The sequence below is a fragment of the Lolium perenne genome, chromosome 5 (assembly GCF_019359855.2).
Source record: "Lolium perenne isolate Kyuss_39 chromosome 5, Kyuss_2.0, whole genome shotgun sequence".
Taxonomy (NCBI): Eukaryota; Viridiplantae; Streptophyta; class Magnoliopsida; order Poales; family Poaceae; genus Lolium; species Lolium perenne.
Genome location: NC_067248.2, coordinates 231,301,094 through 231,317,648, shown reverse-complemented (window position 1 = coordinate 231,317,648; position 16,555 = coordinate 231,301,094).

Here is a 16,555-nt window from a genome sequence, read left to right as displayed (position 1 = left end):
ATTGGCCTTCGCGTCCGCCTCCGCCTTTGCACGGGCCACCGCCGCCTCCTCTGACCCTTCTTCCTCCGCGTCCTCCTCCACGCCCATCCATTCCTCCGCGCTGTCAAGTGGCGGGAGGGAATCATCGCCGCTGCTGGGCGTCGGAGCTTTCTCCCACCAATGGCGCCATCCAGCAGGCTTTCCCTCGCTGGAGGTGTCGAACGGGAGCTCGGAGATGTAGCTCATCGTCGCTGGAGGTGTCGGATGCGGCCGGTGAAGATCCAAAAGCGCCGACGTACGGGTCTTATTGAGCGCGGATGAACGGCGGCGCAGAAGTCGAAAAGAGCAGCGGTTGCTCTTCCGAGGAGTCCCGACTCCATTCCGGCGGTTGCCGCGTCGTCGACGCGGTTGCCAATGCGACGGTTCCGCTTCCCGGCAACTGCACCGTCGCTACGTAGGCGGCGGCTGAGCTTCCGAGCCGCTGACGCGTCGGGCCCGCGTCGGTTCGCCTCGCTTTTCGTTGTGTCCGGCGTGCCCGGAGCGTCCCCTGTGGGACGGGGACGGGCTAGGGACGCCGGACACCGTATCGGGCCATGCCGCGCCAGACAAAAATGGGCTTTGGGGGACGCGGCTGGAACGCATTTTTTGTCCGGCGCGCCCCAAATTGCTTTGGGGACGCTTTGGGGGACGCGGCTGGAGATGCTGAAACACAGCTACAGACGAGGCTGCTAACTTAGCAAATCTCATAACGCAATATGTGCCTTGTTTTGCTCCAGTTTAACTCTTCAATATATAAGCACATATGTCAAACCGTTCATAGGACAGTCCGACTAGTAAAAAACGCTCAAATTTTAGCCGGTCTGTCTGGCCAAGAAAATGACAACCCGTTCAAAGGATAGTCCGACATGTGTCCAAGGAAACTATCAAAAAAGGATCCCGAGCCAGACATCCTGACTAGTCTCGAGACACAAGGCGCCGCCATCCTGCACGCAGCCGCCACCACCTGCGAGGTCTTGCTGAGGCTCATGCCACCTGCACACACCTGCGAGGTCTTGCCGAGACTCATGCCACCTGCGAGGTCTTGCCGAGGCTCATGCCAGCATGCACCGCCTCGCAGTGCCTCGTGGTCAGCAAGCACCGCCTTGTCATGCCTCTCGCCCAATGACTAGGACCACTACCGCCCGACAAAGTCGACGCCGATGAGCCGGTAATAACGTACATACATACTACTTCTACCTATATGTACGCATATATTCGTAAAAAAAAGGTTTGGTCATGCGGGTTTTGTACATGGCTATGCATACCCGGTTAGTTATGATCAGCAGTCTTTGTAAACTGTCTTTGTGTTTGAGTTTTTGTGGATTCTTGGGAGGAGGTTGTACGAGCAAACTCCTTGTTTCACTCTATATTAACATAGTCCCTCCGCTTTATTTAGATAGAGAGGTATATAGACATGTTTTAGCTATAGATTTATCCGTATCTGAAAAAAGTTGCGAAGCTTTTTTTTTAAACGGAGGAAGTAGGATAAATCTTGAGTGTTTCAGCAAAAATATATTATAAGAACGTTATCAATTGATACAATGTGGGAGAAGCTGGGTACAGTGGCCTGAAAATATGTTTTCACTAAGGTTGTGTATAATTCTCAGTCAAATGAGAATTAAACTAATTCTCGGTCAGATGATGTCACCTAATCTTTTGAATTGCAACTCATGATTAGCACGAATCACGAAACATTCTAACGGTTTGAGGAATTTACAACTTATGACTAGGATGAATCAAGAAGCAATATAACATGAAGTTTTTCTCGCTTGCAACCTCATGTAAAACTAGAAAAAATATAGTTGCAACTCATGTTTTAGCTCATGCTAGCACGAATTATGATGCAATCCTATGGTCTGGGACGTCGACTGAGAATTAGCAAGACCATTTCACTATACTATTGGACATTGAGTTTAGCCTAGGCAACATGATTTTTAGCACACTATTTCTTTGTCTCCTATGACACGAAGGGCACCATCAGGCCATTGACGAACTGAAAGATGACTCAATGACTCCCAGAGATTAATGAATCAATCTATCATGGCATCGAGCAGACTAAGGAAAGGAACAATAAAACCACAAGAATGAAAAATACTATGCGGACGATATATTGTGGTGTTCGCCAGGCCTGACCAGGGTGAGCTGCGGGCTGTTAAGGAGATTCTGCGATGCTTCGAGGATGCCTCTGGCTTGGAGGTCAACTACCTGAAAAGCTTGGCTGCCCCTATCCGCTGCGATGAGGACACTAGGGCGGCAGTGGCTCCCACCCTTGCATGCCCTTCCAGCTCCCTCCCCATGCCATACGTGGGGCTCCCGTTGTCCTTGCGCAAACCCACCAAAGCGGATTTGCAGCCTGTCCTCGACAAACTGGCAAACAAGCTGGTCTTTTGGAAGGCCCGGCTCATGTCTAGAGAAGGGCGAGTGGCCTACGTCAGGGCTGTCATGGCGGCTTCGGTGGTTTATCTACCTTGCTGGTAGAGATAACGTCTTTCATGGGAGCCGCTCTTGAAAGTCTGGTTGATGAGGTAGTTAGAGTGCCCACTACTATTCGTTGACAACAACAAACATCTCTCAAAACTTTATTTGCATGCTGTCTATATGATTTCAAAACCTAAAAAGCTCTAGCACATGATTTAATCCCTGCTTCCCTCTGCGAAAGGCCTTTCTTTTACTTTATGTTGAGTCAGTTTACCTACTTCTTTCCATCTTAGAAGCAAACACTTGTGTCAACTGTGCATTGATTCTTACATACTTGCTTATTTGCATTCATCATATTACTTTGTGTTGACAATTATCCATGAGATATGTATGTTGAAAGTTGAAAACAATTGCTGAAACTTAATCTTCCTTTGTGTTGCTTCAAAACCTCTTATTAAGAATTTATTGCTTTATGAGTTAACTCTTATGCAAGACTTTTTGATGCTTGTCTTGAAAGTACTATTCATGAAAAGTTTTTGCTATATGTTATCTATTTGTTAGCAAACTATAGATCATTGCCTTGAGTCACTGCATTCATCTCATATGCTTTACAATAGTATGATCAAGATTATGTTAGTAGCATGTCACTTCCGAAATTATTCTTTTTATCGTTTACCTACTCGAGGGCGAGTAGGAACTAAGCTTGGGGATGCTTGATACGTCTCCAACGTATCTATAATTTCTGATGTTCCATGCTAGTTTTATGACAATACCTACATGTTTTGCTCACACTTTATAATGATTTTATGCATTTTTGGAACTAACCTATTAACAAGATGCCACAGTGCCAGTTCCTGTTTTCTGTTGTTTTTTGTTCCAGAAAAGCTGTTCGGGCAATATCTCGGAATTCGACGAAACAAAATTCAAACATCTTATTTCACCGAGAGGGACCAGAACACCGAAGGGAAGCCGGAGAGGAGACCCAGGGCTCCCACACCACAGGGCGGCGCGGCCTAGAGGGGGGCGCGCCAGCCTATGGGGAGAGAGCCCCCTGGCTCCTCCGACTCCGCCTCTTTGCCTATATAACCCCTCGCGACGTAAAAACCCTAGACCAATTGACGAAACTCCAGAAAGACTCCAGGGGCGCCGCCGCCATCGCGAAACCTATTTTCGGGGGACAGAAGTCTCTGTTCTGGCATGCCGCCGGGACGGGGAAGTGCCCCCGGAAGCCATCTCCATCTACGCCACCGCCTCCATCATGCTCCGTGAGTAGTTCCCCCATGGACTACGGGTTCTAGCTGTAGCTAGTTGGTACTCTCTCTCCCATGTACTTCAATGCAATGATCTCATGAGCTGCCTTACATGACTGAGATCCATCTGATGTAATCGGTGTTGTGTTTGTTGGGATCCGATGGATTGTTACATTATGATTAGTCTATCTATAAAGTTTGTGAAGTTATTGTTGCTGCAATCTTGTTGTGTTTAATGCTTGTCACTAGTGCACGAGTGGCATGATCTTAGATTTAAGCTCTATACTTATTTCTTAGATTTTATCTACAAGTTGTTTGCACATGTCTATGTCCGGAACCCGAGGCCCCAGAGTGACAGCAACTGGGATAACTGGAGGGGAAGGCTTAGATATGAGGATCACATGTTTTCACCAAGTGTTAATGCTTTGCTCCGGTGCTCTATTAAAAGGAGTACCTTAATTACCAGTAGATTCCCTTGAGACCCGGCTGCCACCGGCTAGTAGGACAAAAGATGTTATACAAGTTTCTCATTGCAAGCACGTATGACTATATATGGAAAACATGCCTACATGATTAATAATCTTGATGTTCTGTCTTAATGTTATTTCAATCCTATCAATTGCCCAACTGTAATTTGTTCACCCAACACTTGTCACTTGTTATTGGAGAGTTACCACTAGTGTAGATAGCTGGGAACCCCGGTCCATCTCTCATCATCATATACTCGTTCCTATATGACATTGGAAGTAGTATCAACTATTTTCTGGTGCCATTGCCTACGTATTCTTTATTTGCTGCTGTGTTACTGTTACTATTGCTCTCATACTACTGCTACTTTCACATCACCCCTGTTACTAGTGCTTTTCCAGGTGCAGCTGAATTGACAACTCAGTTGTTAAGGCTTATAAGTATTCTTTACCTCCCCTTGTGTCGAATCAATAAATTTGGGTTTTACTTCCCTCGAAGACTGTTGCGATCCCCTATACTTGTGGGTTATCAATTGACAAGGTGAATCACACATGCCTATTCCGCGAAGGAATTGTTGTTGTAACATCAGTAGTTGTTAAAAAGAAAGAAGCATTTCTTTAACATGTCCAGGTAGAAACTTCATTTGTGTAATTCAAAATGCTAGGATGAACAAGTTCAATTTTCTCACATTTCTATGAAGCAATGTTTATTTGCTTATGCTTACATAAAAGTTCGGACTTCCGATGAAGTGCATCATCACTATTTAAAAAATGGTCAACTTTAACTACAAAGTTAACTATTTATTCTTATCTAGTTTGTTATTTCTGTAGATGACAAAGCCGGTGACAACAAAGGGGAACTTGCCATGGGCAGCCGTCTAGCCAACCTAGAATCAATTGCTTTGCGATAAGAAATTGTCCATCAACATCTTGGTGGGCATGAAGGAATAGGATCTAGAAAGATCGATGATTCCTATGATGTTCATAAGTCACGGAAATTGGTGACATTTGATCTGCTGCATTGACGGTGACCATGCTAAGAATCTGATATTTAATAGCTTTGTTGTAGGCACTAGATGATCACGGATTGATAAGATTAATATCCTTTGTTATGACAGTAACGTGAAGGGTTGTTTTGCACATATGTGCACGACTGTATTAGCTGGACAACGGCATATACGAGTTTGGTCTTTGGTTTGTGTTCAAGATTATACTTCAGAAAACTTTGATCTTTAGTCAAAGTTCGAAATGGTTTAGTCCAGTAGCTTTATTTGTTCGTTTCATGCATGGATTTACTTGTGTCATGCATTTTTTGCCCGGTAAATTATTTGTTAAAAGGATTATGGGAATCTATATGAGAACTAAGACACGTTATGTATATTCACAAGTAAGGGCTAGATTTTACTGACATAATAAAACATAAGGGATGGACATCCACGTCAAAATCGACACAAACTACACAATTTTTATGAGCATTATCTTAAAGGTGTGGAGATTGTAAAGCGGGACGTGATAATCGTCGGGAGAAAGTATATGCAACTCGATAATGATTATAACTCAAGCATAATGGATATATTGTAATTAAAAATGGTACCAGTGTGTGAGATCCTTGTTAGACCGTAGCAACGCACGGGCATTCAACTAGTTATCTTTAGAATATGTATTTTTCTTTTTCTTTGAGGGATATATTTAGGACGGTACTCGGCGTCCATTGCACGATTTTATTTCTCGGCCCCGGGTCATGTTCTTTCATGTGTTCTTTTTGCTTTACGTAGTAAAAATATTCATGATTTTGCTTTATTGTCATAAAACAGTTCATTCATGAAAGAAAAGAAAAATTGAGATCCCATATACCTCACCGGAACTTCCCTGGAGATCTCAAAGAAAAAAAAAAGAATATCTATCTAGCAAACCCAACCTCATCGGAGACATTAAAGAGAATTCGTAGGAGATATGGTAGCACAATTTTTGTACAAAACAAACAGTCGTAGCAAAAAATACTATCATAGCATCACATTATTTTGAAGAGGGTTGCCGACGAGGTCCTTGTAGCATCACCGGCGACCGGAAACACATATACTCCACCCCTCCCTTGCATCATCGGCACTACCGTATTGCAACACCCGTGACCTCGGCTAGTAGCACCGCCATGCCTCCTTGGCAGCAGCATCATTGAACCATGTCAGCACTTCCATGCACCGCTGGTAGCCATGCCACCGTAAACTGGAATAGCACCTTGCCCCGTCGTTGGCAGCGGCATGCGACAACGATGCGGTCACGTCCCAGAATATGCAGGATGCCGGAGATGGTCGAGGAAGGAGGAGCATGTGCAGGACGTTGTCGGTGGTCGCCAGCGTCGGAGTGAGTCGGGGCCGGCCAGAGCTGCGCGAAGAGCTTGACCTTCCCTTGATGTCACCGACACGGAGAAGCACGACAAGCTCGATCTCCTTGGGCACGACTCCTCCAGGCTGCGAGGTGGACCACGATCTCGCTGTCCTTGCCGACCGCGTCGATCTCGGTACGTGAAGAACGAGGGGCACGTGCAAGATACCGGTGGCCGGATCAGGGCGCACGACTAGGCGCCAACAGCGTGCCACTAGGAAAAGCGACAGTGGCGGTGCGGCCTGGGAAATGTGGGAACTCCACCTCCATGAAAAACCATGGGGTACATGATAGATGAGGGGATGGGATTCATAGGGCCTCATTCGGTTGCTCCCAACTCGGTATCGAGCCGAAATCCATGGTTACACCGGTGTTGGGCCCCGGAGGGTTAAATACCGGCCCGCGCTTATGACGTGTTCGCTTAAACCGCCCCAATTTTTTACTCTCTCCAGTTTTGCCCAAACGCCTATGTTTGACCGGTGTTTAGAAACATGAGGGTAGAACCGTAGATTTCATCCCGAGCGATACGATCTTCGTCCCCCTCGGCTCTTGCAACAGCGGCGGTGGCGGCTCAACCGGAGGGGACATAGTTACCTTTAGTGAAAAGGATTTTAATACTAGGTCCTGAAAGTGTTGTTGTGATGTACTTCTCTATTGACAAGACAAATAATACGTCCTTCTCTAGGCCTTCAATGCCATGGGAAAGAAGCAACCCATTCAGGGCTTCAATAGTCTACTGACTGGGCCACATAGGAAGATCAAACCTGGGTAGCTATATAATTATTTTGTGATTCTTTATAGGGTAATGTTAATTGCATATACTATGATAGAAACTGGAACGTACAAGCAGCCTACTTGGGATAGAGGATGTAAAATCGCCCCGTTATAGCGAAACAACATAAGGGCACGTATAATGGGGTGCTCTTAGAGATGCCACGTCGGGTTTTTTGCTTAGTTAGAGGAGAGAGAATGAAGAGAGAGAAGATTATTTTCCCTTAGCTAAGGGATCATCTCTTAAGAAATAAGGAAAGACTATTTTCTTCATTGTATCACATATATCTTCTCTTAGCAATAAATTTCCTAAAAAAATTTAGAGATTTCTATTTTCCTGCCCCTGGCTCCTTAGTTGTACTCAGTTTGCCCCAGCTCCTTAGTTTTTCCTCAGTTTTCCCCAAGCCCTTGTTTGAAACCCGCAGAAGCAGCTCAGACGGCAGGATTCCCGTTTAGTTGACCGTTCTATCACGTGTGGGGCCGCGTCGTGTGGGGCCGCGTCGCGTGGGGCTGGTAGAAAGGGACCGCGTGGGATAGGACAAGACCGCGTTTGGTTGCACGTGAGCAGGAGCTGGGTTCTGTCTCTCTCGGCCCCAAATTGGCATTATTAAGAGCACCTTTTTCCCCTCTTTCTCTCTGTTCTTTTCACCAAAATAGTATCAAATCTAGAGAAGCTTGCATTTCTGTATTTTTTCAATTATTTGTGCCTTTTGGCCCTCGTTGTTTGCCCAATATGGCAGCAAATCTAGTACTCCCTCTGGTCCATATGTATGTAGTTAAATCTAGAAGCAAATCTCTAGGGTAATGTACGATAAATTCACAGTCATAGTAAATCGAGAAAACAAAGACCAGCAAAATATAGTAGAATAGGGATACATAATAGGGATCCCTCCCTAGATAATAAGCTGCATACACAGCAGCCAACATAGTAACAACTTCGAGGTTCTTCACAGCACCATCATATTAACAACATAACAACAAGGGATCCCTAGCTAACAACAAAGGGATCCCAACAACAAAATGGGAGGCAGCAGCAGCACACGTCCAGGACTCCGCCTACTCCATCTGGCTCTCCCTCCACTTGTTGCTGCTGCTCCCCTTGGGAGCCTTGGGCTTGAGCGGAGGCATGCGCCCGGCGGAGATCTCCACGCGCTGCATGCTGCGGAGGTGCATGCCGAGCGCCCTGTGCTTGGCGCGGAAGGAGTAGACGTTCACCGTCGTGCCGACCTTGGGGAAGGTGTTGCTGATGTTCTCGGCATGCGTGACGAGGCAGTTGAAGTCCGTGGCGCCGAGTCTCCTGGTGCAGAAGGGGCACCTGTAGACACCCTTGGCGAAGTAGGAGATGTACTGGCCGACCTGCAGCCTCCGCAGCACCTGGCGAGTCTTGACGTCCTCCTCCTCGTCGTCGCTGCCGACGTCGCTGCCAGACATCTGATCCATATCAAACAGAAACTATGAGTGAATGAGTTGCAACGATGACGAACGTGCATGATAACAAAGTTAGGAAAAACAGAGTCAGCCTCAGTTAGAATGGGCATGATTATATATCTACAGGGAAGGTGTTAGCGAACCAAAGCTCATGCACAACAGATTTGTACATAGCAATGGTTCGCTGAACCCTCCCTGTAAAAATTTGTGCCCAACGATTCATCATAGGCAAAGAAACAGATTCCAGATCTGAACTTGAACACATTCCAGATTATTTGCAAAATTAAACGGTTGATATCTTTTGATTAGTGCATAAAATAACTGATTGAGATCCCATGATTACTTGCATAAATTAACTGATTGAGATCCAATTATTACTTGCATAAATTAACCGAACGGCCGAACCCCAAATCTTAAAGGAAATCAAGAAGTGATCAAAACAAAATGGAATAAAATCGGCGCAAATATTAGCCCAATACTCATCCATCTACAGATCCATCTACACCAGCAAAAATAGGGTTCAAAAAGGAATGGGGAACAAAAAAAGAAGCAAACCGTAGTTACCTCGTTCCATGGGTCCTCCAGGAAGGTGTCGTAGGGGTTCGGGGGCGGGACGTATGGCACCGGCTCATAGGGGTCAAATCCCGGCGGGATCTGACCGCCACCAGCGGCAGCAGCCTCCGATGCACCGGCGGCGGCGGCAGCGACGTCCGTTGAGGGGACGGCGTCGAAGAGGGAGGTGTCGCGCTTGGAGCCGACGGCGCCGTCGACGATGGGATTGGCATTCTCCTTGTCCATCTCGCCTGCAGAGGAGAGGGAGAGGGAGAGGGTTTTTTGCTTGGGAGCTTTGGAGAAGATGATGGGACGTGAGAGAGGCGTCGTTGCATGGGCGAGTGAGAGTGACAGAGATAGTGGGAGGAGGCGTCTATAAAGGCGAGGGGTGGTTAATGCGACCCGCGTCCTACGCGTCCACCGCTGCACGTCTGCACGTCTTGGACTTCTGCAATGCGACACGCGTCCACGATTGCACGTCTTCGACTTCTGCACCGCGACCCGCGTCTACGGGTTAACAATTGCACGTCTTCCATTTCTGCACCGCAACACGCGTCCTCGAGTCTAAACCTGGAAATTTAGATATACTCAGGTATAACCTCAAGTCATATACTAGCATTTTTTGTGTGCTCGGTTTTCCCCTTGAGTGCTAATACTGGCTAGTGCAATATGCTCAGTTTTACCCTCAAGTGGCTAGTCAACAGACAGTCAACAAATGGGATTAACTAGTTAAATGAGTCATTTAATGTGCAAAAAATTCTGAAAATAGTGGCACATACTCATGGAGTCTTTACCACAAATTGTCAGTTCTAAAAACATAGATAAGTCATAGATAAATCAAGTTTTACCACAAATTGCCACTTCTCAAAGGCCTTCTCAAATCACCTAGTAGCTATGAAGGTGCATGGTTTTCCACAATAAGCCCTTCCCAAAACAGCTTTCCCCAAAACATACTTTGTCTAAATGAGGCCACAATTATCACACTCATGCATATTTGTATTGCAAATAGTTTGAGGTAGGCCAAGATGGGTTTCATTGTACAAAACACGCATTTTCCATTTTTTAAATCTCATATTTGAATCCCTTAGTCTGTTTATTACACAGGTGCCCTTGGTTTCTTGATACTACTCAGTTTTGCCCTCTCCCTCCACAAATTCTCGCAGATGTGCAATATTGCTCTGATTGGTCTAGCCCATGTCACGCGGATCGTGCCCGCCGACCGTTGATCGTATGATCTAACGGGCAGGATAACCCCTCTCTCTCTCTCTCTCTCTCTCTCTCTCTCTCGGCGGTTACCTTCCACTCTCTAAGTATGCTAAAGGGCGGTTTTCAGTATTCATTTTCACGCGCTAAAAATTATAAACTCTTTTAGGCATTACTTTTCACGCAAAAAATGATAAACCATCACCGATTTGTTGTAGCCATTAATTTTCACGAAAAAAATAATAAACCATCACCGATTTGTTGTAGCCATTAATTTTCACGCAAAAAATGATAAACCATTACCGATTTGTTGTAGCCATTAATTTTCACGCAAAAAATGATAAACCATCGCCGATTTGTTGTAGCCATTAATTTTCACGCAAAAAATGATAAACCATCACCGATTTGTTGTAGCCATTAATTTTCACGCCAAAAATGATAAACCATCACCGATTTGTTGTAGCCATTAATTTTCACGAAAAAAATGATAAACCATCACCGATTTGTTGTATCCATTACTTTTCACGCAAAAAAATCTACCTATCTTTGTATAGAAGATCGTCTGTATGATTTTTGAGGTCATTTAGAGAAGGTAGAAAAAAAATCCCTTTTGAGAAGGTCGAAAAAACCTAACTTGTTACAAAAGCTGGTTTCAGTGAGACCTAACCAAATTTGGCATACATGATGCCATATCTATAACAACAAGGAATATTTAAAAGGGAAAGTTTCACAAAATTTGAAATTTAGGGCGAAAATGATGCCATACATTATGCCATAACTTGTTACAAAATCTGAAAATCAATTGGGGATTATAAAGGGAAATAAAAAGTTCGAAAAATGTAAAAACGAAACAATCTATCTATCTATGTATAGAAGATCAGCTGTATGAAATTTGAGGTCATTTAGAGAATGTAGAAAAAATCACCTTGTTAGAAAAGCTGGTTTCAGTGAGACGAAACGGCATGCGTTTAAGCAAAGTGATTTTTTCGAACATCTCCAAATGACCCCAAATTTGCCATACATGATGCCATACGTGTAACAACAAGGAACCCTATCTAAAAAGTGTCAAAAAAGTTTGCCCAACCGTATAGCTCTATCAAAAAGAACCTCACCATGGCGCTAGTATAATTTTGGGCTTAGTTACAAGGGTCCCTAGTTACAAACTTTCGTTATCTAACCTTCAACACGAAACTTGTTTCAAATCACTTTTGGCGTACAAGAAACAAATCCCACCTTGATTCGAGCACCACAGCCTCCAAACGATGCCGATGCCGATATCGGCATGGTCAGAACGACTATGCTCGCCGCCACTGCTAGGTCACCGTCGGGATGCACCGTTAATCCCGTCCCCTCATTCGATCACTGACACACCAGAGATACCGCCGAGGCCAATGCCGAACGTACATGCTGATGCCAATGCCGAACATGCATGCACGCCGCTGTGGGCACGGCCACGCCGCCCCGCTATGCTGGACGCCACAGACCACCGCGAGGTCTTTCCCTTCGCCACCACACTCTTCTAGCACCCATCTATACACGCTAGAAAGGAGAGACACTAGTTTTCTCTACATTGCTCGCGTTCGTGTCGGACACGGTCAGTCAAAGTTTTGAGGTAGTCATCGATGTCGTCGACCATTTCTTCTCTTCTTTGCATGGTTAAACGCGTCTAGTTCATATCTATCTAATGCGTCTGGTCTCGCCTCATGCAGTTCTTTGTGGACGTCGATCTCATCTCGGCACCCCGCAGGCCACCTCATCCGTGCCATCGCTGTAGAGCTCCGTTTAAAAATCTATTCCTACCCGTGTATTGCCCATTGTATCAGCGCCATGGCCCACTTGTCATTCGATATACCGAAGCCCCACTCATGCGCGTTTTGGTCAGGGATACACCGATGCTTACGGTCAAACAAAGATGGATGGTCTGACGTGTCTTTGCGGGCTCTACGTGGCCCCACTAGTCAGAAGATAACGGTCAACCGTCGGGCAACCGGCCGTTACATCACGTGTGATGGTTTGAGACAAAGGCTTGGGTAAAACTGAGGAAAAACTAAGGAGCTGGGAAAAACTGAGCACAACTAAGGACCCGAGGACACGAAAATAGAAATCCCAAAAATTTAATTATTCATATTAATTGCAAGAGATGACTATATGAGATAATGCATTGTATGACTTATATCTAATGTCTTCTCTAGCTGATGTGGCGGCGTAAGGGAAGGCATGCATTCTCTATCATTTTACATGCCTATTGTGGGTATACTTTATGGGTATATCAACAACGTGGTCTAGATCCGGCAAGCCCGGGTGGCCGACAGATGGTGATGGTGGCATATGGCCCATCGGGTGGCCCAGTTGCTCTTGATAGAAGATGGATGAAGTCTAACCCAGGAACAGGAGCTGGATCTCAACCGACCTATGCAAGTAGTCGGATCCTTGGAGGCCCATGAAGTATCCGGATTCAGTACGGCGTATAAGGAAAGGTGGATCCTTGACGTGCACGGCAATGTAATATTCCATAGTTACGCATCTTGTATTCCAGTTAGGACTCTTCGTGTAAACCCTAGATCCTAGCGCATTTATAATACGGATCCCGGGAGCCCTAGAGGCGCAACCACAACTCATTATAACAACGTGAAAGCGCCTAGATAATTCCAGACAAGCAGCAGTAGGTCATGTCATTGTGCAGGTGTTTCAAAGCTGGGTAAATAGCGTACCACCATCACGAAGACTCTCCGCCCGATGGCCCCTACTTCTTTCCCCCTCGTGAGGATCCCTCCTCCAAGGTACCGTCGAATAGGCAACGACAATGCCCTTAAGGGCACTTACAATGGGGTGATGTTAGCCTTCCCTTGCCACGTTAGATTTTTTGCTTTGTTAGAGAGAATGAAGGAAGAGAAGACTGTCTTTCCTAAGGGATGATCTCTTATCAAATAAGAGAAGGCTATTTTCCTCATTGTACGACTTGTCTTCCCTTAATCACATAATTTCCTATTAAAAATAATTAATTATTATTTATTGCAAGAGATGAAAATAAGGGATAATGCATTGTACCGATTATATTTATCATCCTCTCTAGATGACATGACCTGCTATGAGAAGATGTGCCTTTCCTACCATTATACATGCCCTAATAATGCTCTGATTTAGTCCAAATCAAAATTAGGGGCCTTACCTGTTGTGGCAGATATCTTTATAGGATTTTCCTACAATATGCGTGTGTGTATTCTATGCCAATACTGTTTTTTCTTCTCTTTTCAAGTCTTACAGAAAACTATGACATGCAATGTTGAATGGAGATTTGATAAAGTGAATGCATCTTGTTATTTAAATTACATGTAGATAGCACATTTTTGTTATTTTTCATTCCCTTAGCTGAGTGACGGCTCTTCCTTGGAGCTTCTGGAGACACTAAATTTACATGGAATAACAGCTTTATGTTTCTCCAGTCGCTGAAATTGACACCTGAATTCATGGTAATCTGCAAACAAGAACACAAGCAATAATCTAGAGGTATGTAGAATACTTTGTTCTTTCTGTCAAAAGTGCAATGGGGGAAGAACTTACTGTTCTGACCACTTACATAATGCTATTTTCATATCTAGATCTGAAACATGTATCAAGAATAATCTTATATGTATCTTCCAGTAAGATAGATTGACTGATGAATAGACCGATGATTTCAATCTTGTTTGTTTTACAATTGGCTTGTCGTACTGTTTTTTTTATGCGGTGAAAAGGGAGAGATAAATTTTCTGGCATGTTGTGATTGCTAAACAAAGCGGCCATGCTGCAGTGAAAATAGGAGCACAATCTCATGGAGAATATCAATTGCATCTTCATGAGTTCAGCATAAAGTGTCAAGTAACAAAAGTAACAAAGAGAGGAGTTCACTTTTTGTTAGTTTTTATATCCATACTATATACACTTGGATCAGAACCATGTGTTGGTTGTTGGTTTAGCCTAATATAATGTCTAGAGTATATTGCAAAAATTATGCCGTTGTATGGCATTTCAAACGAAAATTTGGGGTGCTCATCTCTCAACATGATGGTTTTAGCCCGTGTGGTATGTGATTTCAGTCAAAAGATGTATTTGCCGTGATCATCCCCGTAGGGGTTTCCTTCATATATATACAACAAACAACGTGAGGCTCAAGGCACAATCACGTGATGGCAGGATAGGAATCACAAACCGATTCCTTACCCAATATACAAGAAATACATTTAAACCAATTCTATCTCTAATACTCCCCCTAAATCTAAACCGTCGTGTACAAGGTTAAGATTGGAACAAAATTTACAGAGCATGAGATGTGTAACTGGTTTAGTGCAGACATCGGCAAGCTGATCGCCAGATGCAATAAAACGAACATCAAGAGCACCCATGGCCACCTTCTCTCGAACGAAGTGAAAATCGATCTCAATATGCTTCGTCCGAGCATGAAAAAATGGATTAGCCGACAAATACGTGGCACCCAAATTATCATACCAAAGAACATGAGGGCGAGATTGATACACACCCAACTCCTTGAGTATGGACTGAATCCAGATTGCCTCTGTAGTGCCATTTTCTAGGGCTTTATACTCGGCCTCGGTGCTAGAACGAGACACTGTTGGTTGCTTGCGAGAGCTCCAGGAAATGAGATTAGGACCAAGGTAGATAGCAAAACCACCCGTCAAACGACGATCATCAGAGCAACCCGCCCAATCAACATCAGTGAAAATGTTCAACACAGAGGAGGAGGCCTTTCGAAGACGAAGGCCAGTAGACACAGTACCTTTGATGTAGCGAAGAATACGCTTCACCGCCTCATAATGAACAGACGTAGTCAGCGACAAGTATTGACAAACCTTGTTCACAGCAAATGATAAATCAGGTTGTGTCAAAGTGAGATATTGCAACCCGCCAACAAGGCTTCGGTACTTAAAAGCATCCTCAGAACTGAGTGGCTCACCAAGATCTCGAGACAGTTTATCGGTATAAGACATGGGTGTATTGACAGGGCGACACTGCTCCATATTAGCACGGTGCAGCAAATCAAGAGCATGCTTATGCTGAGTCAAAATCATCCCATCCAAAATGTACGCAGCTTCAATGCCAAGGAAATACTCAAGCCGGCCAAGATCCTTAATAGGAAACGTGCAGGAGAGGAGCTGAACCAGCCGATCGACAGCGGACGAAGAGGAGCCGACTAACACAATGTCATCGACATACACCAGCATATAAACAATAACGCCTTGTTGATGGAAGAAGAAAAGAGAGGTGTTGGCCTTACTAGAGGAAAAACCAAGCTGATGCAGCTTATCACTGAGTCTACCATACCAGGCACGTGGAGACTGCTTAAGACCATATAGGGCACGCTATAATTTGCAAACATACCGTGGTTGACGAGAATCCTCAAAGCCAGGGGGTTGCTGCATATACACATCCTCATCAAGAAAACCATGCAAGAAGGCATTGCTAACATCAATCTGACAAAGACACCACCCCCGAGAGACAGCAAGAGATAGCACAAGGCGAACAGTAACGGGCTTCACCACGGGACTGAAAGTGTCATGATAGTCAATACCGTGTTGTTGAGTAAAACCACGAGCAACAAGATGAGTGATGTCTACGCACGCTTCTATTCCTGTAGACAGTGTTGGGCCTCCAAGAGCAGAGGTTTGTAGAACAGCAGCAAGTTTCCCTTAAGTGAATCACCCAAGGTTTATCGAACTCAGGGAGGTAGAGGACAAAGATATTCCTCTCAAGCAACCCTGCAATTACGATACAAGAAGTCTCTTGTGTCCCCAACACACCTAATACACTTGTCAGATGTATAGGTGCACTAGTTCGGCGAAGAGATAGTGAGATGCAAGTGATATGGATGAATATGAGTGGTAATAGCAGTCTGAAATAAAGATGGCAGCGAGTAAACATGCAACAGAACAGTAAATAAACGGAGTTTCAGTGCTTGGAAACAAGGCCTAGGGATCATACTTTCACTAGTGGACACTCTCAACATTGATCACATAACTGAATAAACAAATACTACTTTCTCTACACTCTCTTGTTGGATGACAAACACCA